General features: G+C 41.1%; 1 protein-coding gene across 1 annotated transcript in view; it reads right to left on the reverse strand.

Annotated features, from left to right (window-relative positions):
* COL22A1 (collagen type XXII alpha 1 chain) overlaps nucleotides 1-16,733 on the reverse strand; it is a 244,421-nt gene that overhangs the window by 193,677 nt on the left and 34,011 nt on the right. The window lies entirely within an intron of this gene.

Raw genomic sequence — 16,733 nt, forward strand, 5'->3', positions numbered from 1 at the left:
ATCCACAACGTGTTTGGGAAGAGAAAAACCACAGACAAACCAACCTCTGTGACTATGAACTTATTGACATAAATTTATCTGCCCTTCCTGGCATTTCTCCCTCCTGTTCCACCACAGCACAGAGTTACGGGTACAAAACACTTTTCCTGAAAAGCTGTTTTCCTCCTGTACATTTTGTGGTGAAGGGAAGACAATTATTGAGAAGAAAAAAGAAAAGAACAGAAGATGAAAGGGCCAGCCTTGCACAATTACAGCCTCAAGTACTCCTGCACCATTCCTGAACTGCACCAACGTCCTGGCACAGCACTGGTGATGCCTGTCAATCAGCAGTCAAAGAGACATGAGCAGAAACACCATCCAGAAACCTACAGAACCAGGCCAGGTCCATCAGGTCCATCTTGAGTGCTGGACTGTGCTGAGCACACCAGGAAGATGTAGGGTCGTCCTCCCCTGCACCATACGCAGTACCTCCACACATAGCTGGGAGTGAGGAACAATCTCCTAAGAACTTTTAAATCTGTTTCACCTATCTTCCCTGCTAGCAGGACAAAAGTTATTTTAGGACTGAAGACATTAGATATGACACCAGGATCTCTAAGCCCCAACACACATCCTCTTTATGCTTGGGTACATCAAACTTATGGAAAATCCTTAAGAGTTTCCCATAAGGAAGGGAACTGCACCACATCTAAATCAGCTCAACAAAGTGTTTTTTTTCTGAGATCTTTTACTGCCCTATTGTGTGAGCTTAAGAAAACCTTTGGATTCACTAGAAATAACTCAGAATTTATGTAAATAGCTGTACAAAGTTGTGGCAAATCACAGTCTAATACTTTCTGAGATGTTTGGTTAATTAAACAATTATTATCTTGCTACACTACTAGTTCACAGAAAATAATTAGCAGTGAGATACAGTGAGATATTACTGAGCATAAACACAGATGAGTGAAACTACTCCATGCTCCAGATGAGAGTCCCAAAATAAAACTTACTGCTTTAGTTATAATCTAAACTAAGACCATGAATGTTAAAAGAACTAAAAAAAAAAAAAAAAAAAAAAAAAAAAAAAAAAAAAAAGAAACAATCTGCAATAGGATCTGAACAAGGAAAAACTTTTTTGTCCCTGTACGATCAAGAGATGTGTTTGGAAATTTCAGCACAGCATAACATTTTATGATCAAGGCATGTGCTCCTGAAAATCAAAGAAAAAAGCCGAGACTTTTCTTTATTACAGGACCCCTGGTGTAAAACAAATAAACACATCCACTTCCAAAGCCAAATTACTTGAGAGATGTAATCAACTCAAAAATAGTTTGTAGAGCTGAATGTGGTGGCAGGGTGTAGCAATCCATCCACTAATTCCATTTGTTTAGCGGACCTATGCTACATTCTTGTGCTGCCAGCAAGTACCCAGGACAGTATTTTTAACTAAATAATGATATTCAAAAGGATTTAGGAAAACAAAAAACAAAAAGCAAAAACAAAAACAAAAACAAATCAAAAAAACCCCACAACCCACTGGGATAAACTGCTAATTATAGATGATAAAAGTCCTTGATTATGAACCAGCCATAAATTAAAGAGATTCCCGTGTACCATCTTACATTGTGTGAAAGTGCAGTGTCTCAGCATAAAGCTGTGAGCATGTAAATATTCAGTTGGTGATAAATACATTATAAATATAATATTAGCCTAAGGTAATTAATTCTTACTTAATATTAATTCATACTATCAAGGCCACTACAGTGTCAAAGAACAGTTTATTAGATAGGTAAACAAGACAAGCATCAGCTGCTATGCTTGCTAACGGAGATAGGAACAGCTAATGGAAATGATGTTGAATTTCTGAAAGATTTGTAGCTCTGCAAATCTTACGCTAGTCCTTAAACAGATCTGCTAAAAATCAACATGCTTGACTCATTATTCCAGCACAGAGCTGTGATAGCTTGGAGGAATAGTTAGCAGATACCTCCCCAAATATATTGATTTGTAACTAACACAGTAAATTTTCTAGGACATTTTCCTTTTTTCATGAGATGTTGCACACAGTTCAAGTAAGTCTTACGGCCTATGCGTTACAGCTGAGATAATGATGACTTCCTTCTGGCTTTATACTCTGTTATATTTTTCATTAAAGCAGTGAGCTCTGAACTAATGGGTCCACAAGTGTAGAATGGATGTTGTTTCTCTGGAAGGGGAGTCATGATTGCAGGTTGTTAATAAGCTGGACTAGGGCCCGAGCATTACGCCCAGTGTTTGCACTCTAAAAAGCCTTTTGGGGCTGCGCACTGACAATATATGTAGGGAAATATAGTGTCAGGAATTGGGAAAAAATGGATATCCAAGGTTCTTAATCTAGACACCTAAGTGACTTTTCCAAAGTGCCAAGCAGCCGTCTTTTACCCCTGCTGGAGCTGTGCAGTGTGTTACACCAGGGAGCACTGAGACTGGGTTTCAGGGATCTGAGACTCAAAGGCTGGTCTGGATCACTTCAGTCCCCTGGGATTGTTAGCCCTGAACATATCCCCTCTCTATCATGATCCTTATTATGTGTGTCATGCTTATATGCAAGAGTCAAAATATTCAAAACAAGCCATGCTCTCCTCCAGCAGACACTACCACAGAGCCACCGTTTCACATGGACACTTCTGCGAATGGCACTCACAGTGAAACCATCAAAAACTTGAGTTAAGATTTTTTAATTATCTAAACCCATTCTTAAGGAACTCTCCTGGTTCAAAGTCATTTGACAGCTTTCCAGTCACATTCATAGCCCCAAACCCACAGGATGCACCAGCAGTTCTTCCACAGGGTTTTTTCACCGTGTCCTACAAGTCAATTCTTAGCTTGTTTGTATGGGAGGACAACCGGTATGAACCAGTAATACAGACTTGGCTAACATGAGAGCTGGTCTGAGCTGGCATCCTTCCCATTCCAGTAGAGTACAGTTTGTTTTGGGGTCTGACTTTGTTACAGTGAAAAGCAGAAAGATCATTAAGCAGGAGCGGATTTGCAGGCCTGTCTCAGGATGCAACCTTCATGCTTCAATTAACACCAAAAAAAAAAAAAAAAAGGCTATTTGCAGGAAAGGTGTCTTTCAACAACATTAATTAAAATATCTGTCTCCTCCTCTGTTTCTCTTAAGTGTATTTCAGCCATTAGTTGTTTTGTAAAGCATTATCTCCTTGCTATAATGAGTCAAAAGACTGCACCAGGTAGCATCACAATGCACTTTACTTCAAGGGCCAGTTTATCACAACATTTAGGAAGAAGCCCAAGATAAGGGAGAGAAAACCATTCTTCTCACAGGAGTAGTCCCTTAGGAATGAAGTCAATTTAGCAGTACAGTGTCTGACCCAAAACATATGGCAATACTTGACAATAGTTCTCTAAACTGTCATTGTCTCCTGCAACTGCACAAATACTGCAGCGTCGGATGAGAAATGCAACACACAGAGCAGAGCTTGCAACCACAACGGCCTCTATCTGCATCAGTAATGTAAATCCCAACAGACTGATTTACTGACATAAGGAACTAAATATTATTGTATTCCCAGAACACGGTGGAGAAAAATTAAACTCCTGATTTTGGCTGTCAAAATGAGGAATCTGGTGCAAGCAAGTTATCTAAACTCTGTCAAAAGTCAATGAAAAGAGATAGTCACTCAGAGGTTGAATCATGCCACCACCTGTCTTGGACAGTCTTCTTACAAAAGGATGAATCGCTCTCTGGAGGTGTCTATTCCGTTCCACTGACTATCAAAAGAGTCTAGACAAATAACTTCCAGTCCACTGCGGTTAGATGATATGGATCCCACTGAAGATACTTGAATATTAAGATCCAGCATTGTTTAATTCAGTTTATGGATCTCAGTTCTGATCCAACATCTGTTTTAAACTCAGAAACACCCTCAAGCTACTAGAGTCATTTGCCAGAAAGCGTTAGCACTAGAGACTAAAATTCTACTGCACCATCCTACTTCTGTCATATTAGTATTGCAGCCACTCACAGAGATGTTATGTCTTCACTGCCAAAACTGAGAGGTTTTTATAGTAGATAACTAATATATGCCATCCATCTTGCTATAAAACCCCGGAGGAACAAAGCACCGTGATTTCTACTGCAGTGTAGCTAAACGAAGTCTTGCCCAGAGGTGGTGGATTGGGTTGATCGTGTGTAGTTACAGTGCAGTAAAAATGTCCTGTATTTCATCTTCACTAGGGCTTTAACGTGTTATGGCTTTTTATCTACCTCACTGTAAAAAAAAAGACTGATGCTTCAGGCTGAAAGGACACAGCTTTATTTTCCAGAGTTTATATATAGAGAAATATATGCCTTTACACACACACACACACATATGTATCTATTTTATATATAAATTTCTTTATTTCCTAGAGTACAGATGAAGTTATAGCCAAACTGACACTAAACATTGACTATTAAGCTGTAAGGAAATTAACAGAGTTTTGAAACCTGACGTGATGGGTTTATGTGTGATTTTGGTAGGGGAGGGTGCTACAGCAACAGCCCCTGTGAGAAGTTTTTTAAATCTCCCCTGGCTCCAAGTCAGACCCTCCTCTAACCAAGACTGAGTCAGTTAGTGATGGTGGCTGTGATACAAGGAAATGATCACCTGCTTTGCAACTTACTTACTTATAGCAACTTACAGCAATTTATAATAATTTCTGAATATTGCTTAATAATCCTGCTTGCCCTGACCGTTCTGTGGAAGCTTACCAAGGACTACGGTGTTCCTCAAAACAAAGCAGTTTTCTGTGGAAACTTACCAAGAAATACTGTTCCACAAATATATGTTTCTTGTCCTTGGAAAGCAGATGTGCTCTAACTATAATAGTTTAGTCTTTTAATGAATAGATAGCCATATATGGGCTGTGGAAATCGATACACTGGTACTTTTAGATAAGATAGAATGAGTAAACCGGCTGAAATCACTCTTGCTGTTCAAGAAATTGGCCAATAAAATCTGCGCATGCTCCAAGGAAAAGTACAAGGTGAGAAAGACTATAAGCCTTCCTCACAAAGACCCCCAAAGATGACCACCAGGAGGCAATGGGCAGGTGCAAAGAGAACATAAACTGCTGACACCAGCCTCTAGAACTAACCCAGCCTTACTCATGCATATGTATGTTTGTGTTATGTAATCCAATTAATATGGTATCTATATTGACACGCTATAAGTCTTTGGTAAAATGTGCCGGGTGTGCAAGCTATGTGAAGAAATCTCCTTGCACCCTGGCGCTGGAGTAAACATACCTGCTTTCTAACTATTTGAGTTGTAGAGTCTGTATTCCACAAATCAGCTGCACGTCTGTGATAACATATTTAAGAATGGGAAGCTGGGAGGAGGAGTTGGAGTTGGAAGGAGGAGTTGCGAGGACATTTCCACGAACACTGAGGTCAGAGGAAGAGAGGAGGATGAGGGAAGGACGTGTGCCAGAGCAGAGACTCCCCTGCAGCCCACGGAGAGAGGGCAGGCTGTACCCCTGCCACCCCTGGAGGTGACCAGTGGAGCAGATGCCCACCTGCAGCCCATGGAGGACCCTATACTGGAGCAGGTGACTGCACCTGAAGAAGTTTGGGACTCTGAGGGAAGAAGCCCCCGCTGTTGTAGCTCAGCGCTGGGAGGACTGCAACACACAGGAGGGACCCACGCCAGAGCAGCTCGGGAAGGGCTGTGGCCTGTGGGAAGGACTCACATTGGAGAAAGCTGGTAGAGGACTGTCTCCTGTGAGGAACACCACGCTGGAGCTGCGGAAGAACGCGAGGAGTCCTGCCCCTGACGCGACGAGGAAGGAGCTGCAGAGACAACTGGTGATGAACTGAGTGCACTCCCCATTCCCTGCCCCCCTGCACCACTTGGGGGGAGTGGGTGGAGAAACTGGGAGCAAAACTGAGCCAGGGAAGAAGGGAGGGGTAAGGGGAAGGGGTGTTTAACATATGGAAATGCTTCTCACTGTCTGTTAATTGTGGTTGTTAGTGTTCTAATTAAACTGATGTTCTTTTTCTTTCCCTAACGAGTCTGTCTTTTGCCTGTATCCAGAATGGGTGAATCATCCTTCCCTATCCTTATCTCCATACTCAAGCCTTTTACTTTATTTTTACCTTCCCATTCCTGAGGGGGAAGGGGTGAGCAAGTGGCTGCATGGTGCTCAGTTGCCCTCTGGGCTCAAATCACCCACCTGACATCACACGAGACTGCTATTGAACAGTTTAGGATAAAAAGTGACAAAACCCACAGTATCTAATTGAGCTACTCTCCCTGAAAGATACCCTCCCTACTTCTAGTCAGCATTAGTAGTAGTACTCACAGTTCCCAAAATGGAGAGCATGCCAAAAGGCATTTTATGCAGAACTCTGAACTATTCTCCATCATTTGTTACTACATTAATATAGCAGAGCTTGCAACAGTCTCTTATTTGCATTTTAAAGAACCTAATTAGTACTTTATCAAAAAGCAGTTCTCCTAGGTGTTCAAAATGCTCCCACTGCTTTTGTTTCACCTTATAAACAAGATTACTGATTTGAAAAGGAATTTGGTATTTGCGTGTAACTTGCAGGGAATTTGATGGGATTGAAACACTAACCCTACAATTTACTAACAAAAATAGACCACCAGCTAAATCATACTGCAGCTCTACCACTGGGGAAGAAATATTCTCAGCAGACCAGTACATTACAATTCCATTTTGCCTGTTGGCTCAGTTCATTTGAAAACAAAATGAGAAGTTGTAATTCAGTAGCAGAAAGGGCTGAGAATCTTTACAAACTTCCACAGACGAAAGGATGCACCACTTCATATTAAGAAAGGATGAAAAGGGAAATGGTTATGTCATTTGAGTTTGAACTTCAGTAATAATATGAAGATCTCTTTTGCAGAGGGTCGACACAAGGTTTATATGTATCAGAGTTCTACCTACAGCTGTAAAATAAGCTCTTTAGAAATTTAAATGACAAGTTTTCCCTCAGTCTTGAAAACAGGGATAAACAACACGGGCTTCTAAAAACAGCTCAGCAAGATGCAGAACTGGAAGCAATGGTTTCATCCCAGATCTTAAAAATAGGTGGTCCTGCCCATTTTGTTTCAAGTGGTAATGTGACAGCTTATCTAGGTCCGAGCACAGTTTCATTCTTATAGTTCACTTCTGCCTCTGAAACTCTTTCCAAAAATGAGTTTAACCTTCAGGTGATACAAATACCTCGGTCCTGTGAAAGGTCACAGTTTTTCCAGTGAAGCTATTCGATGAGAAATTAGATATTTACCCGTGCCAGAGTTTTTGTGCTAAACTTTCACCCAAGTGTCACAGACAGTCTGTGACTAGCAAGTTGTGTCCCTCCCTCTCATGAGAGCCAGCATCCCCCGTGGTACCTTCAAGCTCCCTCAATGCCTGGAATATTAGGATCCAGAGCTCTCATTGTAGTTTTTCATCATCGGCTTGAATACATAGAGTCAGAAGTTAAAAAGAAAGCAACAGACAGCCCTGAGAGACCAACCTCACCATTGCTATAGAGGGTTTACAGAAACATCAATTTCATCAGAAACTGTAGGGTTCGGGAAAATTATATAATGCTATGATGGGACCTTTAATGCATTGTATGGGCTTTTGCATGCTCCGACAAACATTCACACTTCTCTAGCATTTGCAGTAAATTCTACCAGCTCCACCCACAGAACTGGAACTATACCTCCACAGAACTCTCCAGACTTGGCTTTCCATAACCTAAATAGAAGTACATCTCCAAATTAAGGGAGAGCAGAGGAAATCTTTAATATACAGGTTGACCCATCCAGGGCAGGTGATGGTCCACCTCCATCTATAGCCTGTGCTGAAAGATACCATTGGATTTTTATGGGAATTGCTACATAAAGTGATTAAAAAAAAAAAAAAAAAAAAAAAAAAAAAAAAAAAAAGGTCAGTTTAGGGCCTGTTAATGAAAAAGAAAGCCCTGACAGCACAAGAGCTGCTGAGGTTTAAAACATTTCAGCTTTGTGAAGGACACACAGAACGGGTTTTGTCCTCATCTCTCTGTTTTTCTTGCACAGAAAAGCCTGTAACTAAACGCGAAACCTCAGAGGGTTTTGTGTGCCTTGCCCTGGTCTCCTGCTGAGCATCTGCCCAGCTTCAGACGTTATTCTTTCTACTAAGCATTCCTTATCAGTCCATCAGAAAGCAAACACGAAGATAGTGCTGCCCTAAGGATGAGTCCTGTATTTCACCCCATCATTTGGACTCCACCAGAGCAGACAGAAAGCCTCCTTCTGATTGCAGCTGGATAAGTATTGGGCTCCACAGCCTAATTTTGAAAGTGCTGAGCACCCACAGCTCCTGCAAAATCAATGAGGGCTGCAGGCGGTGTTGAAAAACAAGCTACTAATAACTTTCAGCACATGACAATATGTTCCAGCTTTTTGCCTGTTCCTATTTCTGTATTTCTCTTTCATTCCTACACTATTTAGAAATGGCTCCCATAGACACCATATTTTTCCTCTTTTTGTTCTCTAAACGCCACATTACTTTTTCATAAGATGTAATTTCTCCTGCCACTGAGACCCATACTTTTCCTGATTGTCTCAATGTTTCTTTCTAATGTCTGGGACTTACTTTTATTTGTCATGAGTCTAATCTTCTCTCTGCCTTTACAATTAGTTTTACTGTACATCAAACATTGTTCACAGAGATTTCTTGTCTGAAATGCAAGAAAAACTATTACAAGGTAGGGAAGATGTTATCATTCAGCTAGATTCTGTGATTTCAGACAAGAGATTGTTGGCAGTCTGGAGATTCATTGCTTTATGTAAAGTGTTTGTCCATGCTTTATGATGTTGCTATTTGTATATAACTGTTAAAGAACCTAGAGATAAGAAAGGCAAGAGCAAAAGGTTTAACTGATCTCATTTTAGTACGTTTCTACCGTCAGAGTCCCTTATTAAGGTTCCCAGCAGTCTGTATGAAGCTTCAGGTTTGGAACAGACTCCTCAGCTGTATCAGAGCAGAAGAACACCATTTTCTGCCACAGACTTTTTTCTAAAAGTCTGTTTGGCTGGCTGTTGGATTCATACTTTTGATCCCTTAAGCAAAAAGAAATCAGGCCACAGCTGCTGCAAGGCTGAATTTTCTCCTCACCTGAAGGCAATGTCTAAGACATTGCTTTTTCCAATGTACAAGGTAAGAAAAATAAATCAATAAATCACTTTCCAAAACTTTAACAGAGATAACATCTGTTTGGGGAAGAGAATCTACTAGGGTGCAGGATCACAGAAATATCTAAGTGCTGCGTGGAGGCACTGACAGACAGTCTCTATCTAAGTGAAGGTGGTGGTCAGCTTGCTCATCCCACCTACTAATGACTCCTAGCAAGATGCTCCCAGACAGAGACAGCGTCTGTCCAAGGAGGGAGAGCTCTGTCATTACAGCTACACCCCTGAACAACCAGAAGCTAAGTCAGTAGTAAAGCAGCAATAATTATGCATACTGAAAAGCCTATTTAAGGAAAATGGAACAGAATCATGAAGAGATCCGTCTGCAGTGGGATATTTTTGTTTAAAATGCTGTTTATTCAAGGCAAGCAAGCTGTGCTGAAGCCTAGAAGTAGAGCTTGAATGGGAAGAACCTGCCTAGAAATCCACATTGTGCACACTTAAACCAGAGGACAGCAGAGCAGAGGCTCAAATTTACAGTGGGAGCACATGGAGGATCTTCTTCAGCTTTCTGAAGTCCTTAGCTAATGGTCATCAAGCTGACAGGAACTAGCATTGTATCAAATGACACAGTTCAGGTCTCCCTCCTACTCCTAGTTGTTTGTTTTCACCCTTGTGCCTGTTCCTCTCCTGGAACAGCAAATGTCCATGTGGCTGCATGGTGAACTAAATGTGAGTAAAAACTAATCTGGGAAAGAAAACAAGAACATTCACTGGCTACCTGCTGTAGCTCATGGTGGAGCCACATAAATGCCTGCGCTGGTCGATGGGAGAAGGAAGTTAGTAACCATACGACTTTCTTTTTTAGCAGTGGGTCTGGCTTCAACTGGTCATAAAATAGCACTGCTGCTAATCTCAGAATTAACCTATTCATTTCAGAGTTTCAAGCAAAATAGGGAGTTATTTAGAATCATAGAATCATTTGGGTTGGAGAAGACCTTTAAGATCATTGACACCAACCATAAACCTAACACTGCCAAGTCCACCACTAAACCATGTCCCCAGGCACCAACATCTACACACGTTTTAAATACCTTCAGGGATGGTCACTCAACCGCTCCCCTGGGCAGCCTGCTATGATGCTTGATAACCCTTTCAGTGAAAAAATTTTTTCATAATATCCAATCTAAACCTCCCCTGGCACAACTTGAGGCCATTTCCTCTTGTCCTACTTCTTGCTACTTGGGAAAAGAGACTGACACCCACCTCACTACAACCTCCTTTCAGGTAGCTTTAGAGAGCGATAAAGTTCCCCTGTGCCTCCTTCTCTCCAGGCTAAACAACGCCAGTTCCCTCAGCCACTGCTCATAAGACTTGTGCTCTAGAACCTTCACCAGCTTTGCTGCCCTTCTTTGGGCATGTAAAATTTAAATTATATGGAGATTACACAGTAGAAGAACAGAAATGTAGTTATGATATGGGTGAACAGCCACTTCTACATGATCTGTGGAGGAAATGAGGACCAACCAGCAGCCACTGTACACTCCCTGAGCTCAAGGACTTCTGCCTGTCAGACACCAGCTCTGGAACCATCTTGCTCTAAACTGGTGATGACTGGATCAAGTGGAAAATCAGATTTGAGAGTTTTAAGCATTTGATTTGAAAACAAAAAATGCTGTAAGAGAGAAAGAATACCTTTGCTGTGCTTCCTGGAGCCATAATCCAAGACACCAGGCTGTCCTTCAGCATATCCCATGGCAGAAGAAATTTGTGTAATGTCATCACCACTAAACACATCAAATATTTTACCTCCTCCTAGTATACCATACATTAAAGGTGATTTTTTTCTTCTCTTTCAAACAAAAGTTAAATCAGTTGGAAATTCTGTTGCAGGCATTTTATGCCTTCACATGAAACAGCAGTTAGCCAGCAATCCTGTCATCTGTGACATAAGAGATTGTGAGAAGTTGGAGATGTTACAGAGTTTGAGAAAGCCACCACTGCAGCTGGGGGAGAAGAGCATCAAGAAGCAACAGGAGATATCAGAGGTGATATCAGCTGGATCACTGCCTAGCTGCAGCTTTTAAAAATGCAGCAGTTTGCTGAGCTTTTAACAGACTTCCAAAACCATCTGGAAGTGACTAGATTTTTCAAGTGAGAATCAAAATGTTAGTAGCTGCACTTAGCCTGGGTATACTCTTAAGCAGCCAAATGTGGAATGTTCTACTAAGAATGCTGCCTGTGACAGGTGTGATGTATACATGAGCTTGAAGCACAAGAGTTAGATTATCCTCATGGGACATATTTTGCTAATCAGACTTTAACCAGTCTGTTAGGTATCAGTTATTACTCCAAAACACCTCAATTTTCTTTGCATTCAGCATGGAGGTAGGTGCCACAATTTTTTCCACCTAAATGTACAGGTGCACTTGTGGCATGTACCGAGTTCTGCCAGATGGCAAGAAGCTATGTTCACATTTGTAAGAGCTCTCTACAAGCCATCACAACAATGAAAAAGAGCTCTTGCAATAAGACCAAGCAAGACTTGAAACTACAGCTGAACTTTTGAAGAACCCAAATAGAGTCATACTCCATCTATGAAAGTAAAATCAGTCTACAAATTCCCAAGTCCAAAAATTCTGCTCAACAAACTAAAAGCATTAAAACAACTACCACAACTGAGTTCATTAAAATACCTTCATATTCTCACTCCTGCCAGCTTGTTTAGTTCAAGTTCCCTTCCTATTCCATGATGTCTAATGCAAAGCTATCTAGAAATGAATGATTTTACAGTGAAATCTCAGACTTCAACAGGAAGTATAAAATGGAGGTCAACAGTTAGGCAAATACTGTTAGGTGCTGATGTGATCCGTTATTTTAGTATGCATGTGAGATTGGACTATATCGATAAGTCCCTTAGGAACTGTCAGTCAACATACAGCAATTCAGATGCCTACCCGTTGTCATGGTCTCTGTGCATGAGATATTTTTAACACTTGAAGGTCAAGAAGAAACAGCTTGCCGTTCTTCTGTGAACATACCATGAACTTGAGCAAAGCTGACTTCAAAAAAGATGTCTGTAAAGCTTCTAGACTATTACTCTGAATGGTGTTCAAGGGGTTGCCTTGAAGGCTGGAAGCCCCTTTGCATCAGAAACAGTACAGTGGTAGAATAAGACATTTTATGCACTGCATACACAACCCAAAGTCAACAAAGACATGTACAAATAGAAAAAAAAAAAAGTTATGAATCATCTGAACATGTGACTGGTTTTGATATTTTATCACAGGCTTCACTATATCAACTGAAATCAATGACAAACCATTGGTACCCACCAGTCATTGAAACATTTCAGCTTCAGCTCCTTGTGTTTGCAAAGAATTTGAGATTCATATGATGACACAGTCCTTTGGTCTTCCACATACTGGCAGAGAAACTCATCGTGGCAAGGAGCTCATCAAGCTCACAGACAACTAAAAACTGGTTGTAGAAACGGCTACATTATACATGAAAGTCACTGCTGGATATAGACCAAAGCAGAGCACAGTACTCCTATGGTACTTCCTTAGAAAACATCTGCTTGTTTTTCTCCTATTACTTGCTGTAGAAAAAAACCCACCTAAATCTTATCTGAGACTGTACCTCTCAAGCCAAATTGATTTCCAAGTTGTGAAATCTGATTTTTGCAGTAGAGCAGAGGCTTAGTAATCGCCCAGACACACCATGTACTCTGAAGGTGCCAAGCCACAGGCTTCTGCATTACGGAGTCAGTAAAGAGTGAGAATGTTTTTGGAGAATTATTTTGCTCAGCTTTGCAAACTGTATCTTATCACCTGGCTGGCTTAATGATAACAGAATCAACTCAAATATTACAGCACCCAAAGCACTGCAATCAGTGTTTTTAAGAAACAATTACCTCTGAGCAGGTATGGGTGTTTTAGGTCACCATTGCAAAGTCTTCATCACTGAGGCTGAAATGTCAGATGATAGTGCAACACCAGTGCTACCAGTTTCAAGCCATGTTGAAAACTTTGTACATGCACTAACTTATCAAATCTAGACTTAAATTACATCTGGGTTGAAATCAAAGCAATTAGCTCTCTTTGACAAGCATAAACCTACTACTTACCTACCAGAAGAAGATTCTAGTATATTTTTAAATATTCCATAGCTCCCTGTTGTTATCCCTACAACATATAAGCAGAAACGCTATTTAGGAAGCATGTAGCATCTCTGGAATTTTTAGCAGAATGTATTTCTCCTGCTTTCCTGTGAAAGCATCTCCTGTTTTTGCCTGCTAACTATAGTGCAGAATGTAATGGAGATGTTTGGCAAAAATATCTCCCATTGCCACAACGTCCCACTGAGCAGACATGTTATTTTTCAGTTCTGCTATGCTTACTTCCACAAGATCAAATGAGAGCTCAAATGCTATTAATGCACTTAATGTCATGTTATTAGCAACAAATTCCATCGAATATAGCAAGATTGGAATGACTGAGTCTAGGACAGACGTCCAGTGAGACCTGAGACAAGTCACTCTGAACAGCTGCTGGCATGAAATCCAGTATTTTAAACACTTCACGATTCTTCACATTTCAGTAGTACAGCAGTACAAGGACTGGAAGACTCATCAAAGAAAAAAATTTTCTATCATTTCCGCTCTTTGATTCATGCATCTCTCAGGAGCTCACAAAGGATTATATCTATTAAAACACTAGCTTGGCTGTGGCAATATATGCTTTTGTCTTAGAATGAGCAGAAACTACATAGCAGCTTGGCATGTGCCCTTGTCACGTCCTCCACCCACCTGGTGGTTTGTATGTTCCCATTTTATGCAGTGCTGTCATTAAAACCACAGAAAGTTAACTACAACAGCTATTAAAAGTTTTACCTTCTAAATATGTGTATAAGGCATAGCCCTTACAGCGAACTCCTTTCCTGTTCCTACTGTGTTAACATGAAATTTAAAAGCAGCACAAGCACAAGAAATCACTTAGCCTGTTTTCCACCAGCCCTCTCTCACCCCCCAGAAACAGTTCCACCTCATGTAACCAAGTAACAAAAAAGTTGCCTGATCTCTACTTTAATACCTGTGCTCTCGGTGTTGGCTTCAGTGACAGCAAGAATTTCTTGTTTGTTTAGACCTGATCTAATCATACCTATTAAAAACATTTTGCATGCAAAACAATAAACAAAATAACTAAGTATGACAAGCCTGATTCTGCCAATGAACAGTTTTCCTGCTTTAAATCTAGAAAGAAAAAGACTTTGGGAAGATATTTAACAGCCTTCCAAGGAGAAAAGACTGATGTACAGAGGAACAGAACAAATTATTTTTTATGTCCAGCAGGATAAAACTGGGCTCCAGTTGCAGAAGGAGGGACTGAGGCTAGACACTGACAACGTGATGTCCCCCATCAAGGCTGGAATGAAGGATCTAGGGACGTTAGACCATCTCACCAGAGTTCTTGGCTCAGAAGAACACTGCCTCAGAACTGCCACAGCAGACCTTTCTTGAGTTGCTGTTGCTGTGGAAATCACTCCATTGCACCTGTTTGCTGCCTAGTTGATAACTCCTCTTTCTACCTGCATCCATTTCTTCAAATCCACCTGCATACACTGTGTCCCATGCACCTGGATACTCAGTTGCCTTTGTCACTGTTAACATCCTTACATCTCTGCCTGAGTGATCCTCACTATGTGCACATTATCCACCCGCTCTTTGTTCCACTAATTCCCTCCTCTCTGATGCCTTCCTTATTAATGTTCATTGATGGCTGTCTGATTCCCTTTGTCCTTACACTGAAAGTAATCCATTTAGCAGCCTTCGATTGGAGGCAGGGGAAGAGCGTGAGGGGTCCTCCCCCTGAGGAGGAAGGAGCAGCAGAGACAAAGTTTGATGAACTGACCACAACCCCCATTTCCCATTCCTCTGCGCCATTGAGGGGGAGAAGGTAAAGAAAACTGGGAGTAAAGTTAAGCCTGGGAAGAAGGAAGGGGTGTGGGGAAGGTGTTTTTAAGATTTGTTTTTATTTTGCCTTATCCTATTCTGATTTGATTGGTAATAAATTAATTTCCTCAAGTCGAGTCTGTTTTGCCCATGACAGTAACTGATGAGTGATCTCTCCCTGTCCTTATCTTGACCCACAAGCCTTTTGTCATATTTTCTATCCCCTGTCCACTTGAGGAGGGGAGTGACAGAGTGGCTTGGTGGACACTGGGCATTCAGCCAAGATTACTCACCACAAGCATGTTTTCCCCTTAAAAGCTCCTTGTATCTCATAAAACCAAACCCTTCCCTTTCACTTACCCTTTTAAAGGTTTTATGTCTACCCAGCAAACCCACTAGTGCAGGTGGATATAAACACCTTGGAGAGTGACTGCTACCCCTCAGGATGAAGGATGCTCCCAGTAATCCTTTGCAATCTAATGAGAAGTGTGCCCACACGTGTGGATATTAGTATGGCCTCAGAAAGCCACAGACAAATGGCATTATACTCTGACAGACAGATAAATGATTTTTTTGAGAAGCTGACAAACACTGACCCAGATACAAAGCACTTAAAACACTTGCTTTAGAAAAGGAAAGTAAATAGAATTTCAAAGGAAAATCACATTGTGAGTGTTCAGTAGCTGCAGTAGGAAGTTAGTGCCCACCAGAAGAGTTTACCCTTCCTTATTACACCCTAGTTGTGCATAAGATTACATTTTTCAGGGAAAAAGACCAAGCTCCTTCAGTCTGCATAGCTTACAGTCAGTATCGACCATGACTTCCACTTGTATTTGGATTACACTATCCATATATCCATAATTTGGATTACACTATCCATACTTCATTTTTATTCAGGCTACAAAAAAGCAGTCACACCTTGATACTGCTGGTTTATACCTGCTTGTGCTAGTCACTCTTTAAGAAGCATCCAGAAGCCCAGAGCATTATGTTAACACATTTTTTCTTGCAAATGGAGGTCACAGAGATCAATAAAAGAGCTTCACAACAAAGGCCTGATATTTTTCTGGCACCTTACTGAAACCTGACGGTAACACAATTTGCCAGTCTACAGACTTGGTTATTGGAATGCTGACATGTGTCACAGAATCACACAGGGAGTCAACTATTGTAGGAACCAGAGCGGTGTCTCATGATTTTGACCCAAAGAACTCACAGTGCAAAAAGCAGCAAAACCAGGTAGCTTTTATGTAGGCACTAAGAACAAGAGAGTTATTTATGAGTGATGGAAGAAGAAAGGGTTATGTGATGGCTGTTCCCATTAAAGTGCTGGGAGATACCAGCCATAATGCCGTTACAGTCTTCTTCACCAAGGGGCTGGAATTTCAAAGTTCATTTATTCCGTGTGAATTTCACACATTGTTCTCCATTAAAAGTCATTCAAAACGTCACCAAGGTTTATGTGATTGATGACCAGACCACTAGTGAGCACCAGTTGCCATGAGAGCTGGAATACTGAAAGGCAGAAAAGCACAAGTATCCTTTTGCTTCCTAAAGGGTCATTCTCAGCAGCATCCAGAGCACTCTCTTCACAGTACAATGTCATAAAACAAGGCGGGGGG

This window comes from Athene cunicularia (assembly GCF_003259725.1).
Source record: "Athene cunicularia isolate RWA chromosome 2 unlocalized genomic scaffold, athCun1 chr2_part1, whole genome shotgun sequence".
Classification (NCBI taxonomy): Eukaryota; Metazoa; Chordata; class Aves; order Strigiformes; family Strigidae; genus Athene; species Athene cunicularia.